The sequence below is a fragment of the Schistocerca americana genome, chromosome 9, assembly GCF_021461395.2.
Source record: "Schistocerca americana isolate TAMUIC-IGC-003095 chromosome 9, iqSchAmer2.1, whole genome shotgun sequence".
NCBI lineage: Eukaryota > Metazoa > Arthropoda > Insecta > Orthoptera > Acrididae > Schistocerca > Schistocerca americana.
In genome coordinates, this window is record NC_060127.1 from 191,506,113 (window position 1) to 191,520,257 (window position 14,145).

Below are 14,145 nucleotides of genomic sequence, written 5' to 3' on the forward strand. Positions count from 1 at the left end.
TTTACTGTATCTCTTGAAGCTTCTTATTGACGATGAAACACAGAAATTGCATCCGAATTTAATACTAAAGGCACAATGCCGACTTAAGTACAAGAGAACTGACACTCTCACTTTGTTTGATTTGACCTCTCCTGTGAGTCCAGTTTTAGATTACGATGATTCATATCAGGTTTAATGTATCCCATGGACCTTCTTATTGACGATGAAACACAGAAATTGCATCCTAATTTAATGCAAAAGGCACAATGCCGACTTAAGTACAAGAGGACTGACACTCTCACTTTGTTTGATTTGAACCTCTCCTGTATGTCCAGTTTTAGATTCCGCTGCTTCACTTCAGGTTTACTGTATCCCTTGGACCTTCTTATTGACGATGAAACACAGAAATAGCATCCGAATTTAATACAAAATGCACAATGCCGACTTAAGTACAAGAGGACAGACACTCTCACTTTCTATGATATGAACGTCTCCTGTGAGTCCAGTTTTAGATTCCGATTTTTCACTTCAGGTTTACTGTGTCCCTTGGACCTTCTTATTGACGATGAAACACAGAAATTTCATCCGAATTTAATACGAAAGTCACAATGCCGACTTATGTACTAGAGAACTGACACTTTAACTTTCTGTGATTTGAACCACTCCTGTGAGTCCAGTTTTAGATTCAGATGCTTCACTTCGGGTTTACTGTATTACTTGGACCTTCTTATTGACGATGAAACACAGAAATTGCATCCGAACTTAATACAAAAGGCACAATGCCGACTTCAGTACAAGAGAACTGACACTCTAACGTTCTATGATTGGAACCTCTCCTGTGAGTCCAGTTTTAGATTACGATGCCTTACTTCAGGTGTACTGTAAACCTTGGACTTTCTTATTGACGATGAAACACAGAAATTGCATCCGAATTTAATACATAAGGCACAATGCTGACATAAGTACAAGAGGACTTACACTCTTAGTTTCTATGATTTGAACCTCTCCTGTGAGTCCAGTTTTAGATTACGGTGCTTCACTTCAGGTTTACTGTATCTCTTGAACCTTCTTATTGACGATGAAACACAGAAATTGCATCCGAATTTTATACAAAAGGCACAATGCCGACTTAAGTACAAGAGGACTGACACACTCACTTTCTATGATTTGAACCTCTCCAGTGAGTCCAGTTTTAGATTACGATGCTTCACTTCAGGTTTACTGTATCTCTTGAAGCTTCTTATTGACGATGAAACACAGAAATTGCATCCGAATATAATACAAAAGGCAATATGCCGACTTAAGTACAAGAGGACTGACACTCTCACTTTCTATGATTTGAACCTCTCCTGTGAGTCCAGTTTTAGATACCGATGCTTCGTTCAGGTTTACTGTATCCCTCGGACCTTCTTATTGGCGATGAAACACAGAAATTGCATCAGCATTTAATACAAAAGGCACAATGCCGACTTAATTACAAGAGGACTGACACTCTACCTTTCTATGATTTGAACCTCTCCTGTCAGTCCAGTTTTAGATTACGATGCTTCACTTCAGGTTTACTGTATACCTTGGACATCCTTATTGACGATGAAACACAGATATTGCATCCGAATTTTATACAAAACCACAATGCCGACTTAAGTACAAGAGGACTGACACTCTAACTTCTATGATTGGAACCTATCCTGTGAGTCCAGTTTTAGATTACGATGCTTCACTTCAGGTTTACTGTATCTTTTAGACCGTCTTATTGACGATGAAACACAGAAATTGCATCCGAATTTAATACAAAAGGCACAATGCAGACATAGGTACAAGAGGACTGACACTCTCACTTTCTATGATTTGAACCTCTCCTGTGAGTCCAGTTTTAGATTCCGACGCTTCACTTCAGGTTTACTGTATCCCTTGGACCTTCTTATTGACGAAGAAACACACAAATAGCATCCGAATATAATACAAAAGGCACAATGCGGACTTAAGTGCAACAGGACAGACACTCTCAATTTCTTTGATTTGAACCTCTCCTGTGAGTCCAGGTTTAGATTACGATGATTCACTTCAGGTTTAATGTATCCCTTGGACCTTCTTATTGACGATGAAACACAGAAATCGCATCCGAATTTAATACAAAAGGCACAATGCCGACTTAAATACAAGAGGACTGACACTCTTACTTTCTATGATTGGAACCTCTCCTGTGAGTCCAGTTTTAGATTACGATGATTCACTTCAGGTTTAATGTATCCCTTGGACCTTCTTATTGACGATGAAACACAGAAATTGCACCCGAATTAAATGCAAAAGGCACAATGCAGACTTAAGTACAAGAGGACTGACACTCTAACTTTCTATGATTTGAACCTCTCCTAGGAGTCCAGTTTTAGATTCCGATGCTTTACATCAGGTTTACTGTATCCCCTGGACCTCCACATTGACGATGATAGACAGTAATTGCATCCGAATTTAATACAAAAGGCACAATGCCGACTTAAGTACAAGGGGACTGACACTCTCACTACCTATAATTTGAACCTCTCCTGTGAATCCAGTTATAGATTCCGAGTCTTCATTTCAGGTTTACTATTTCCCTTGGACTTTCTTATTGACGATGAAACACTGAAATTGCATCCGAATTTCATACAAAAGGCACAATGCCGACTTAAGTACAAGAGGACTGACACTCAAACTTTCTATGATTGGAACCACTCCTGTGAGTCCAGTTTTAGATTACGATGCCTTACTTCAGGTCTACTGTATCCCTTGGACCTTCTCATTGACGATGAAACACAGAAATAGCATCCGAATTTAATACATAAGGCACAATAAACCTTATGTACAACAGGACTTACACTCTTAGTTTCTATGATTTGAACCTCTCCAGTGAGTCCAGTTTTAGATTACGATGCTTCACTTCAGGTTTACTGTATCTCTTGAAGCTTCTTATTGACGATGAAACACAGAAACTGCATCCGAATTTAATACAAAAGGCACAATGCCGACTTAAGTACAAGAGGACTGACACTCTCACTTTCTATTTTTTGAACCTCTCCCGTGAGTCCAGTTTTAGATTCCTATGCTTCACTTCAGGTTTACTGTATACCTCGGACCTTCTTATTGACGATGAAACACAGAAGTTGCATCCGAATTTAACACAAAAGGCACAATGCCGACTTAAGTACAAGAGGACTGACACTCTAACTTTCTATGAATTGAACCTCTCCTGTAAGTCCAGTTTTAGATTCCGATGCTTCACTTCAGGTTTACTGTATCAATTGGACCTTCTTATCGACGATAAAACACAGAAATTTCATCCGAATTTAATACAAAAGGCACAATGCCGACTTATGTACAAGAGGACTGACACTCTCACTTTCTATGATTTGAACGTCTCCTGTGAGTCCAGTTTTAGATTCAGATGCTTCACTTCGGGTTTACTGTATCCCTTGGACCTTCTTATTGACGACGAAACACTGAAGTTGCATCCGAATTTAATACAAAAGGCACAATGCCGACTTAAGTACAAGAGGACTGACAGTCTAACTTTCTATGATTTGAACCTCTCCTGTGATCCAGTTTTAGATTCCGATGCTTCACTTCAGGTTTACTGTATACCTTGGACGTTCTTATTGACGATGAAACACTGAAATTGCATCCGAATTTAATACAAAAGGCACAATGCCGACTTAATAACAAGAGGACTGACACTCTCACTTTCTATGATTTGAACCTCTCCTAGGAGTCCAGTTTTAGATTCCGATGCTTTACATCAGGTTTACTGTATCCCCTGGACCTCCTCATTGACGATGATAGACAGTAATTGCATCCGAATTTAATACAAAAGGCACAATGCAGACTTAAGTACAAGGGGACTGACACTCTCACTATCTATGATTTGAACCTCTCCTGTGAATCCAGTTTTAGATTCCGAGTCTTCAATTCAGGTTTACTATTTTCCTTGGACCTTCTTATTGACGATGAAACACTGAAATTGCATCCGAATTTCATACAAAAGGCACAATGCCGACTTAAGTACAAGAGGACTGACACTCAAACTTTCTATGATTGGAACCACTCCTGTGAGTCCAGTTTTAGATTACGATGCCTTACTTCAGGTGTACTGTATACCTTGGACCTTCTTATTGACGATGAAACACTGAAATTGCATCTGAATTTAACACAAAAGGCACAATGCAGACTTAAGTACAAGAGGACAGACACTCTCACTTACAATGATTTGCACCTCTCCTGTAAGTCCAGTTTTAGATTCCGATGCTTCACTTCAGGTCTACTGTATCCCTTGGACCTTCTCATTGACGATGAAACACAGAAATAGCATCCGAATTTAATACATAAGGCACAATAAACCTTATGTACAGGAGGACTTACACTCTTAGTTTCTATGATTTGAAGCTCTCCAGTGAGTCCAGTTTTAGATTACGATGCTTCACTTCAGGTTTACTGTATCTCTTGAAGCTTCTTATTGACGATGAAACACAGAAATTGCATCCGAATTTAATACTAAAGGCACAATGCCGACTTAGTACAAGAGGACTGACACTCTCACTTTGTTTGATTTGAACCTCTCCTGTGAGTCCAGTTTTAGTTTACGATGATTCGTATCAGGTTTAATGTATCCCATGGACCTTCTTATTGACGATGAAACACAGAAATTGCATCCTAATTTAATGCAAAAGGCACAATGCCGACTTAAGTACAAGAGGACTGACACTCTCACTTTGTTTGATTTGAACCTCTCCTGTATGTCCAGTTTTAGATTCCGATGCTTCACTTCAGGTTTACTGTATCCCTTGGACCTTCTTATTGACGACGAAACACAGAAATAGCATCCGAATTTAATACAAAATGCACAATGCCGACTTAAGTACAAGAGGACAGACACTCTCACTTTCTATGATTTGAACCTCTCCTGTGAGTCCAGTTTTAGATTCCGATTTTTCACTTCGGGTTTACTGTGTCCCTTGGACCTTCTTATTGACGATGAAACACAGAAATTTCATCCGAATTTAATACGAAAGTCACAATGCCGACTTATGTACTAGAGAACTGACACTTTAACTTTCTGTGATTTGAACCACTCCTGTGAGTCCAGTTTTAGATTCAGATGCTTCACTTCGGGTTTACTGTATTACTTGGACCTTCTTATTGACGATGAAACACAGAAATTGCATCCGAATTTAATACAAAAGGCACAATGCCGACTTCAGTACAAGAGAACTGACACTCTAACTTTCTATGATTGGAACCTCTCCTGTGAGTCCAGTTTTAGATTACGATGCCTTACTTCAGGTGTACTGTAAACCTTGGACCTTCTTATTGACGATGAAACACTGAAATTGCATCTGAATTTAATACAAAAGGCACAATGCAGACTTAAGTACAAGAGGACAGACACTCTCACTTACAATGATTTGAACCTCTCCTGTAAGTCCAGTTTTAGATTCCGATGCTTCACTTCAGGTCTACTGTATCTCTTGGACCTTCTCATTGATGAAGAAACACAGAAATAGCATCCGAATTTAATACATAAGGCACAATGCTGACATAAGTACAAGAGGACTTACACTCTTAGTTTCTATGATTTGAACCTCTCCTGTGAGTCCAGTTTTAGATTACGGTGCTTCACTTCAGGTTTACTGTATCTCTTGAACCTTCTTACTGACGATGAAACACAGAAATTGCATCCGAATTTAATACAAAAGGCACAATGCCGACTTAAGTACAAGAGGACTGACACTCTCACTTTCTATGATTTGCACCTCTCCTGTGAGGCCAGTTTTAGATTCTGATGCTTCACTTCAGGTTTATTGTATCCCTTGGACTTTCTTATTGACGATGATGCACAGAAATTGCATCCGAATATAATACAAAAGGCAATATGCTGACTTAAGTACAAGAGGACGGACACTCTCACTTTCTATGATTTGAACCTCTCCTGTGAGTCCAGTTTAGATACCGATGCTTCGTTCAGGTTTACTGTATCCCTCGGACCTTCTTATTGGCGATGAAACACAGAAATTGCATCAGCATTTAATACAAAAGGCACAATGCCGACTTAATTACAAGAGGACTGAAACTCTACCTTTCTATGATTTGAACCTCTCCTGTCAGTCCAGTTTTAGATTACGATGCTTCACTTCAGGTTTACTGTATACCTTGGACAACCTTATTGACGATGAAACACAGATATTGCATCCGAATTTTATACAAAACCACAATGCTGACTTAAGTACAAGAGGACTGACACTCTAACTTCTATGATTGGAACCTATCCTGTGAGTCCAGTTTTAGATTACGATGCTTCACTTCAGGTTTACTGTATCTTTTCGACCGTCTTATTGACGATGAAACACAGATATTGCATCCGAATTTAATACAAAAGGCACAATGCAGACATAGGTACAAGAGGACTGACACTCTCACTTTCTATGATTTGAACCTCTCCTGTGAGTCCAGTTTGAGATTCCGACTCTTCACTTCAGGTTTACTGTATCCCTTGGACCTTCTTATTGACGAAGAAACACACAAATAGCATCCGAATATAATACAAAAGGCACAATGCGGACTTAAGTGCAACAGGACAGACACTCTCAATTTCTTTGATTTGAACCTCTCCTGTGAGTCCAGATTTAGATTACGATGATTCACTTCAGGTTTAATGTATCCCTTGGACCTTCGTATTGACGATGAAACACAGAAATCGCATCCGAATTTAATACAAAAGGCACAATGCCGACTTAAATACAAGAGGACTGACACTCTTACTTTCTATGATTGGAACCTCTCCTGTGAGTCCGGTTTTAGATTACGATGATTCACTTCAGGTTTAATGTATCCCTTGGACCTTCTTATTGACGATGAAACACAGAAATTGCACCCGAATTAAATGCAAAAGGCACAATGCCGACTTAAGTACAAGAGGACTGACACTCTAACTTTCTATGATTTGAACCTCTCCTGTGAGTCCAGTTTTAGATTCCTATGCTTCACTTCAGGTCTACTATATCCCTTGGAGCTTCTTATTGACGACGAAACCCAGAAGTTGCATCCGAATTTAACACAAAAGGCACAATGCCGACTTAAGTACAAGAGGACTGACACTTTAACTTTCTATGAATTGAACCTCTCCTGCAAGTCCAGTTTTAGATTCCGATGCTTCACTTCAGGTTTACTGTATCAATAAGACCTTCTTATTGACGATGAAACACAGAAATGGCATCCGAATTTAATACAAAATGCGCAATGCCGACTTCAGTACAAGAGGACTGACACTCTCACTTTCTTTGATTTGAACATCTCCTGTGAATCCAGTTTTAGATTCCGATGCTTCACTTCATGATTACTGTGTCCCTTGGACCTTCTTACTGACGATGAAACACAGAAATTTCATCCGAATTTAATACAAAAAGCACAATGCTGACTTATGTACAAGAGGACTGACACTCTCACTTTCTATGATTGGAACCTCTCCTGTGAGTCCAGTTTTAGATTTCGATGATTCACTTCAGGCTTAATGTATCCCTTGGACCTTCTTATTGACGATGAAACACAGAAATTGGATCCGAATTTAATAGAAAAGGCACAATGCCGACTTAAGTACAAGAGGACTGACACTATCACTTTGTGTGATTTGGACCTCTCCTGTGAGTCCAGTTTTAGCTTCCGATCCTTCACTTCATGTTTACTGTATCCCTTGGACCTTCTTATTGACGATGAAACACAGAAATTGCATCCGAATTTAATACAAAAGGCACAATGCCGACTTCAGTACAAGAGAACTGACACTCTAACTTTCTATGATTTTAACCTCTCCTGTGATCCAGTTTTAGATTCCGATGCTTCACTTCAGGTTAACTGTATACCTTGGACCTTCTTATTGACGATGAAACACAGAAATCGTATCCGAATTTAATACAAAAGGCACAATGCCGACTTAAGTACAAGAGGACTGACACTCTCACTTTCTATGATTTGAACCTTTCCTAGGAGTCCAGTTTTAGATTCCGATGCTTTAAATCAGGTTTACTGTATCCCCTGGACCTTCTCATTGACGATGATAGACAGTAATTGCATACGAATTTAATACAAAAGGCACAATGCCGACTTAAGTACATGAGGACTGATACTCTCACTATCAATGATTTGAACCTCTCCTGTGAATCCAGTTTTAGATTCCGATGCTTCAATTCAGGTTTACTATTTCCCTTGGACCTTCTTATTGACGATGAAACACTGAAATTGCATCCGAATTTCATACAAAAGGCACAATGCCGACGTAAGTACAAGAGGACTGACACTCAAACTTTCTATGATTGGAACCACTCCTGTGAGCCCAGTTTTAGATTACGATGCCTTACTTCAGGTGTACTGTAAACCTTGGACCTTCTTATTGACGATGAAACACAGCAATTACATCCGAATTTAATACAAAAGGCACAATACAGACTTAAGTACAAGAGGACTGACACTCTCACTTACAATGTTTTGAACCTCTCCTGTAAGTCCAGTTTTAGATTCCGATGCTTCACTTCAGGTCTACTGTATCCCTTGGACCTTCTCATTGACGAAGAAACACAGAAATAGCATCCGAATTTAATACATAAGGCACAATGCTGACATAAGTGTAAGAGGACTTACACTCTTAGTTTCTATGATTTGAACCTCTCCTGTGAGTCCAGTTTTAGATTACGGTGCTTCACTTCAGGTTTACTGTATCTCTTGAACCTTCTCATTGACGAAGAAACACTGAAATAGCATCCGAATTTAATACATAAGGCACAACAAACCTTATGTACAAGAGGACTTACACTCTTAGTTTCTATGATTTGAAGCTCTCCAGTGAGTCCAGTTTTAGATTACGGTGCTTCACTTCAGGTTTACTGTATACCTTGGACATCCTTATTGACGATGAAACACAGATATTGCATCCGAATTTTATACAAAACCACAATGCCAACTTAAGTACAAGAGGACTGACACTCTAATTTTCTATGATTGGAACCTCTCCTGTGAGTCTAGTTTTAGATTCCGATGCTTCACTTCATGTTTACTGTATCCCTTGGACGTTCTTATTGACGATGAAACACAGACATTGCATCCGGAATTAATACAAAAGGCACAATGCCGACTTAAGTACAAGAGGACTGACACTCTCACTTTCTATGCTTTGAACCTCTCCTGTGAGGCCAGTTTTAGATTCTGATGCTACACTTCAGGTTTACTGTATCCCTTGGACCTTCTTATTGACGAAGAAACACAGAAATTGCATCCGGAATTAATACAAAAGGCACAATGCCGACTTAGGTACAAGAGGACTGACACTCTCACTTTCTATGCTTTGAACCTCTCCTGTGAGGCCAGTTTTAGATACCGATGCTTCGTTCAGGTTTACTGTATCCCTCGGACCTTCTTATTGGCGATGAAACACAGAAATTGCATCAGCATTTAATATAAAAGGCACAATGCCGACTTAAGTACAAGAGGACTGACACTCTACCTTTCTATGATTTGAACCTCTCCTGTCAGTCCAGTTTTAGATTACGATGCTTCACTTAAGGTTCACTGTATACCTTGGACATTCTTATTGACGATGAAACACAGATATTGCATCCGAATTTTACACAAAACCACAATGCCGACTTAAGTACAAGAGGGCTGACACTCTAATTTTCTATGATTGGATCCTCTCCTGTGAGTCTAGTTTTAGATTCCGATGCTTCACTTCATGTTTACTGTATCCCTTGGACGTTCTTATTGACGATGAAACACAGACATTGCATCCGGAATTAATACAAAAGGCACAATGCCGACTTAAGTACAAGAGGACTGACACTCTCACTTTCTATGCTTTGAACCTCTCCTGTGAGGCCAGTTTTAGATTCTGATGCTACACTTCAGGTTTACTGTATCCCTTGGACCTTCTTATTGACGAAGAAACACAGAAATTGCATCCGAATATAATACAAAAGGCAATATACCGACTTAAGTACAAGAGGACTGACGCTCTCACTTTCTATGATTTGAACCTCTCCTGTGAGTCCAGATTTAGATACCGATGCTTCGTTCAGGTTTACTGTATCCCTCGGACCTTCTTATTGGCGATGAAACACAGAAATTGCATCAGCATTTAATACAAAAGGCACAATGCCGACTTAATTACAAGAGGACTGACACTCTACCTTTCTATGATTTGAACCTCTCCTGTCAGTCCAGTTTTAGATTACGATGCTTCACTTCAGGTTTACTGTATACCTTGGACATCCTTATTGACGATGAAACACAGATATTGCATCCGAATTTTATACAAAACCACAATGCCGACTTAAGTACAAGAGGACTGACACACTAAATTTCTATGAATTGAACCACTCCTGTAAGTCCAGTTTTAGATTCCGATGCTTCGCTTCAGGTTTACTGTATCAATTAGACCTTCTTATTGACGATGAAACACAGAAATGGCATCCGAATTTAATACAAAATGCACAATGCCGACTTCAGTACAAGAGGACTGACACTCTCACTTTCTATGATTTGAACCTCTCTTGTGAGTCCAGTTTTAGATTCCGATGCTTCACTTCATGATTACTGTGTCCCTTGGACCTTCTTATTGACGATGAAACACAGAAATTTCATCCGAATTTAATACAAAAAGCACAATGCTGACTTATGTACAAGAGGACTGACACTCTCACTTTCTATGATTGGAACCTCTCCTGTGAGTCCAGTTTTAGATTTCGATGATTCACTTCAGGCTTAATGTATCCCTTGGACCTTCTTATTGACGATGAAACACAGAAATTGGATCCGAATTTAATACAAAAGGCACAATGCCGACTTAAGTACAAGAGGATTGACACTATCACTTGGTATGATTTGGACCTCTCCTGTGAGTCCAATTTTAGCTTCCGATGCTTCACTTCATGTTTACTGTATCCCTTGGACCTTCTTATTGACGATGAAATACAGAAATTGCATCCGTAATTAATACAAAAGGCACAATGCCGACTTAAGTACAAGAGGACTGACACTCTCACTTTCTATGATTTGAACCTCTCCTGTGAGGCCAGTTTTAGATTCCGATGCTTCACTTCAGGTTTACTGTATCCCTTGGACCTCCTTATTGACGATGAAACACAGAAATTGCATCCGAATTTAAAAAAAAAACAATATGCCGACTTAAGTACAAGAGGACTGACACGCTCACTTTCTATGATTTGAACCTCTCCTGTGAGTCCAGTTTTAGATACCGATGCTTCGTTCAGGTTTACTGTATCCCTCGGACCTTCTTATTGGCGATGAAACACAGAAATTGCATCAGCATTTAATATAAAAGGCACAATGCCGACTTAAGTACAAGAGGACTGACACTCTACCTTTCTATGATTTGAAACTCTCCTGTCAGTCCAGTTTTAGATTACGATGCTTCACTTCAGGTTTACTGTATACCTTGGACATTCTTATTGACGATGAAACACAGATATTGCATCCGAATTTTATACAAAACCACAATGCCGACTTAAGTACAAGAGGACTGACACTCTAATTTTCTATGATTGGAACCTCTCCTGTGAGTCTAGTTTTAGATTACGATGCTTCACTTCAGGTTTACTGTATCTTTTGGACCGTCTTATTGACGGTGAAACACAGAAATTGCATCCGAATTTAATACAAAAGGCACAATCCCGACATAGGTACAACAGGACTGACACTCTCACTTTCTATGATTTTAACCTCTCCTGTGAGGCCAGTTTTAGATTCCGATGCTTCACTTCAGGTTTACTGTATCCCTTGGACCTCCTTATTGAGGATGAAACACAGAAATTGCATCCGAATTTAAAACAAAAGGCAATATGCCGACTTAAGTACAAGAGGACTGACACTATCACTTTGTATGATTTGGACCTCTCCTGTGAGTCCAATTTTAGCTTCCGATGCTTCACTTCATGTTTACTGTATCCCTTGGACCTTCTTATTGACGATGAAACACAGAAATTGCATCCGAATTTAATACAAAAAGCACAATGCCGACTTAAGTACAAGAGGACTGACACTCTCACTCTCTATGATTTGATCCTCTCCTGTAAGTCCAGTTTTAGATTCTGATGCTTCACTTCAGGTTTACTGTATCTCTTGGACCTTCTTATTGACGAAAAAACACACAAATAGCATCCGAATATAATAAAAAGGCACAATGCGGAGTTAAGTGCAACAGGACTGACACTCTCAATTTCTTTGATTTGAACCTCTCCTGTGAGTCCAGTTTTTGATTCCGATGCCTCACTTCAGGTTTACTGTATCCCTTGGACCTTCTAATTGACGATGAAACACATAAATTGCATCCGAATTTAATACAAAAGGCACAATGCCGGCTTAAGTACAAGAGGACTGACACTCTTAATTTCTATGATTGGAACCTCTCCTGCGAGTCCAGTTTTAGATTACGATGATTCACTTCAGGTTTAATGTATCCCTTGGACCTTCTTATTGACGATGAAATACAGAAATCGCATCCGAATTTAATACAAAAGGCACAATGCCGACTTCAGTACAAGAGAACTGACACTCTAAGTCTCTATGATTTGAACCTCTCCTGTGATCCAGTTTTAGATTCCGATGCTTCACTTCAGGTTTACTGTATACCTAGAACCTTCTTATTGACGATGAAACACAGAAATTGCATCCGAATTCAATACAAAAGGCAAAATGCCGATTTAAGTACAAGAGGACTAACACTCTCACTTTCTATGATTTGAACTTCTCCTGTGAGACCAGTTTTAGATTCCGATGCTTCAGTTCAGGTTTACTGTATCCCTTGGAACTTCTTATTGACGATGAAACACAGAAATTGCATCCGAATTTAATACGAAAGGCACAATGCCGACTTAAGTACAAGAGGACTGACACTCTTACTTTCTATGATTGGAACCTCTCCTGTGAGTCCAGTCTTAGATTCCGATGCTTCACTTCGTTTTTACTGTATCCCTTGGACCTTCTTATTGACGATGAAACACAGAAATTGCATCCGAATTTAATACAAAACGCACAATGCCGAATTAATTACAAGAGGACTGACGCTCTTACTTTCTATGATTGGAACCTCTCCTGTGAGTCCAGTTTTAGATTACGATGATTCACTTCAGGTTTAATGTATCCCTTGGACCTTCTTATTGACGATGAAACACAGAAATTGCATCCGAATTTAATACGAAAGGCACAATGCCGACTTAAGTACAAGAGGACTGACACTCTTACTTTCTATGATTGGAACCTCTCCTGAGTGTCCAGTTTTAGATTACGATGATTCACTTCAGGTTTACTGTATCCCCTGGACTTTCTCATTGACGATGATAGACAGTAATTGCATCCGAATTTAATACAAAAGGCACAATGCCGACTTAAGTACATGAGGACTGATACTCTCACTATCAATGATTTGAACCTCTCCTGTGAATCCAGTTTTAGATTCCGATGCTTCAATTCAGGTTTACTATTTCCCTTGGACCTTCTTATTGACGATGAAACACTGAAATTGCATGCGAATTTCATACAAAAGGCACAATGCCGACATAAGTACAAGAGGACTGACACTCAAACTTTCTATGATTGGAACCACTCCTGTGAGCCCAGTTTTAGATTACGATGCCTTACTTCAGGTGTACTGTAAACCTTCGACCTTTTTATTGTCGATGAAACACAGCAATTACATCCGAATTTAATACAAAAGGCACAATGCAGACTTAAGTACAAGAGGACTGACACTCTCACTTACAATGTTTTGAACCTCTCCTGTAAGTCCAGTTTTAGATTCCGATGCTTCACTTCAGGTCTACTGTATCCCTTGGACCTTCTCATTGACGAAGAAACACAGAAATAGCATCCGAATTTAATACATAAGGCACAATGCTGACATAAGTGTAAGAGGACTTACACTCTTAGTTTCTATGATTTGAACCTCTCCTGTGAGTCCAGTTTTAGATTACGGTGCTTCACTTCAGGTTTACTGTATCTCTTGAACCTTCTTATTGACGATGAAACACAGAAATTGCATCCGAATTTAATACAAAAGGCAGAATGCCGACTTAAGTACAAGAGGATTGACACTCTCACTTTCTATGATTTGAACCTCTCCTGTGAGTCCAGTTT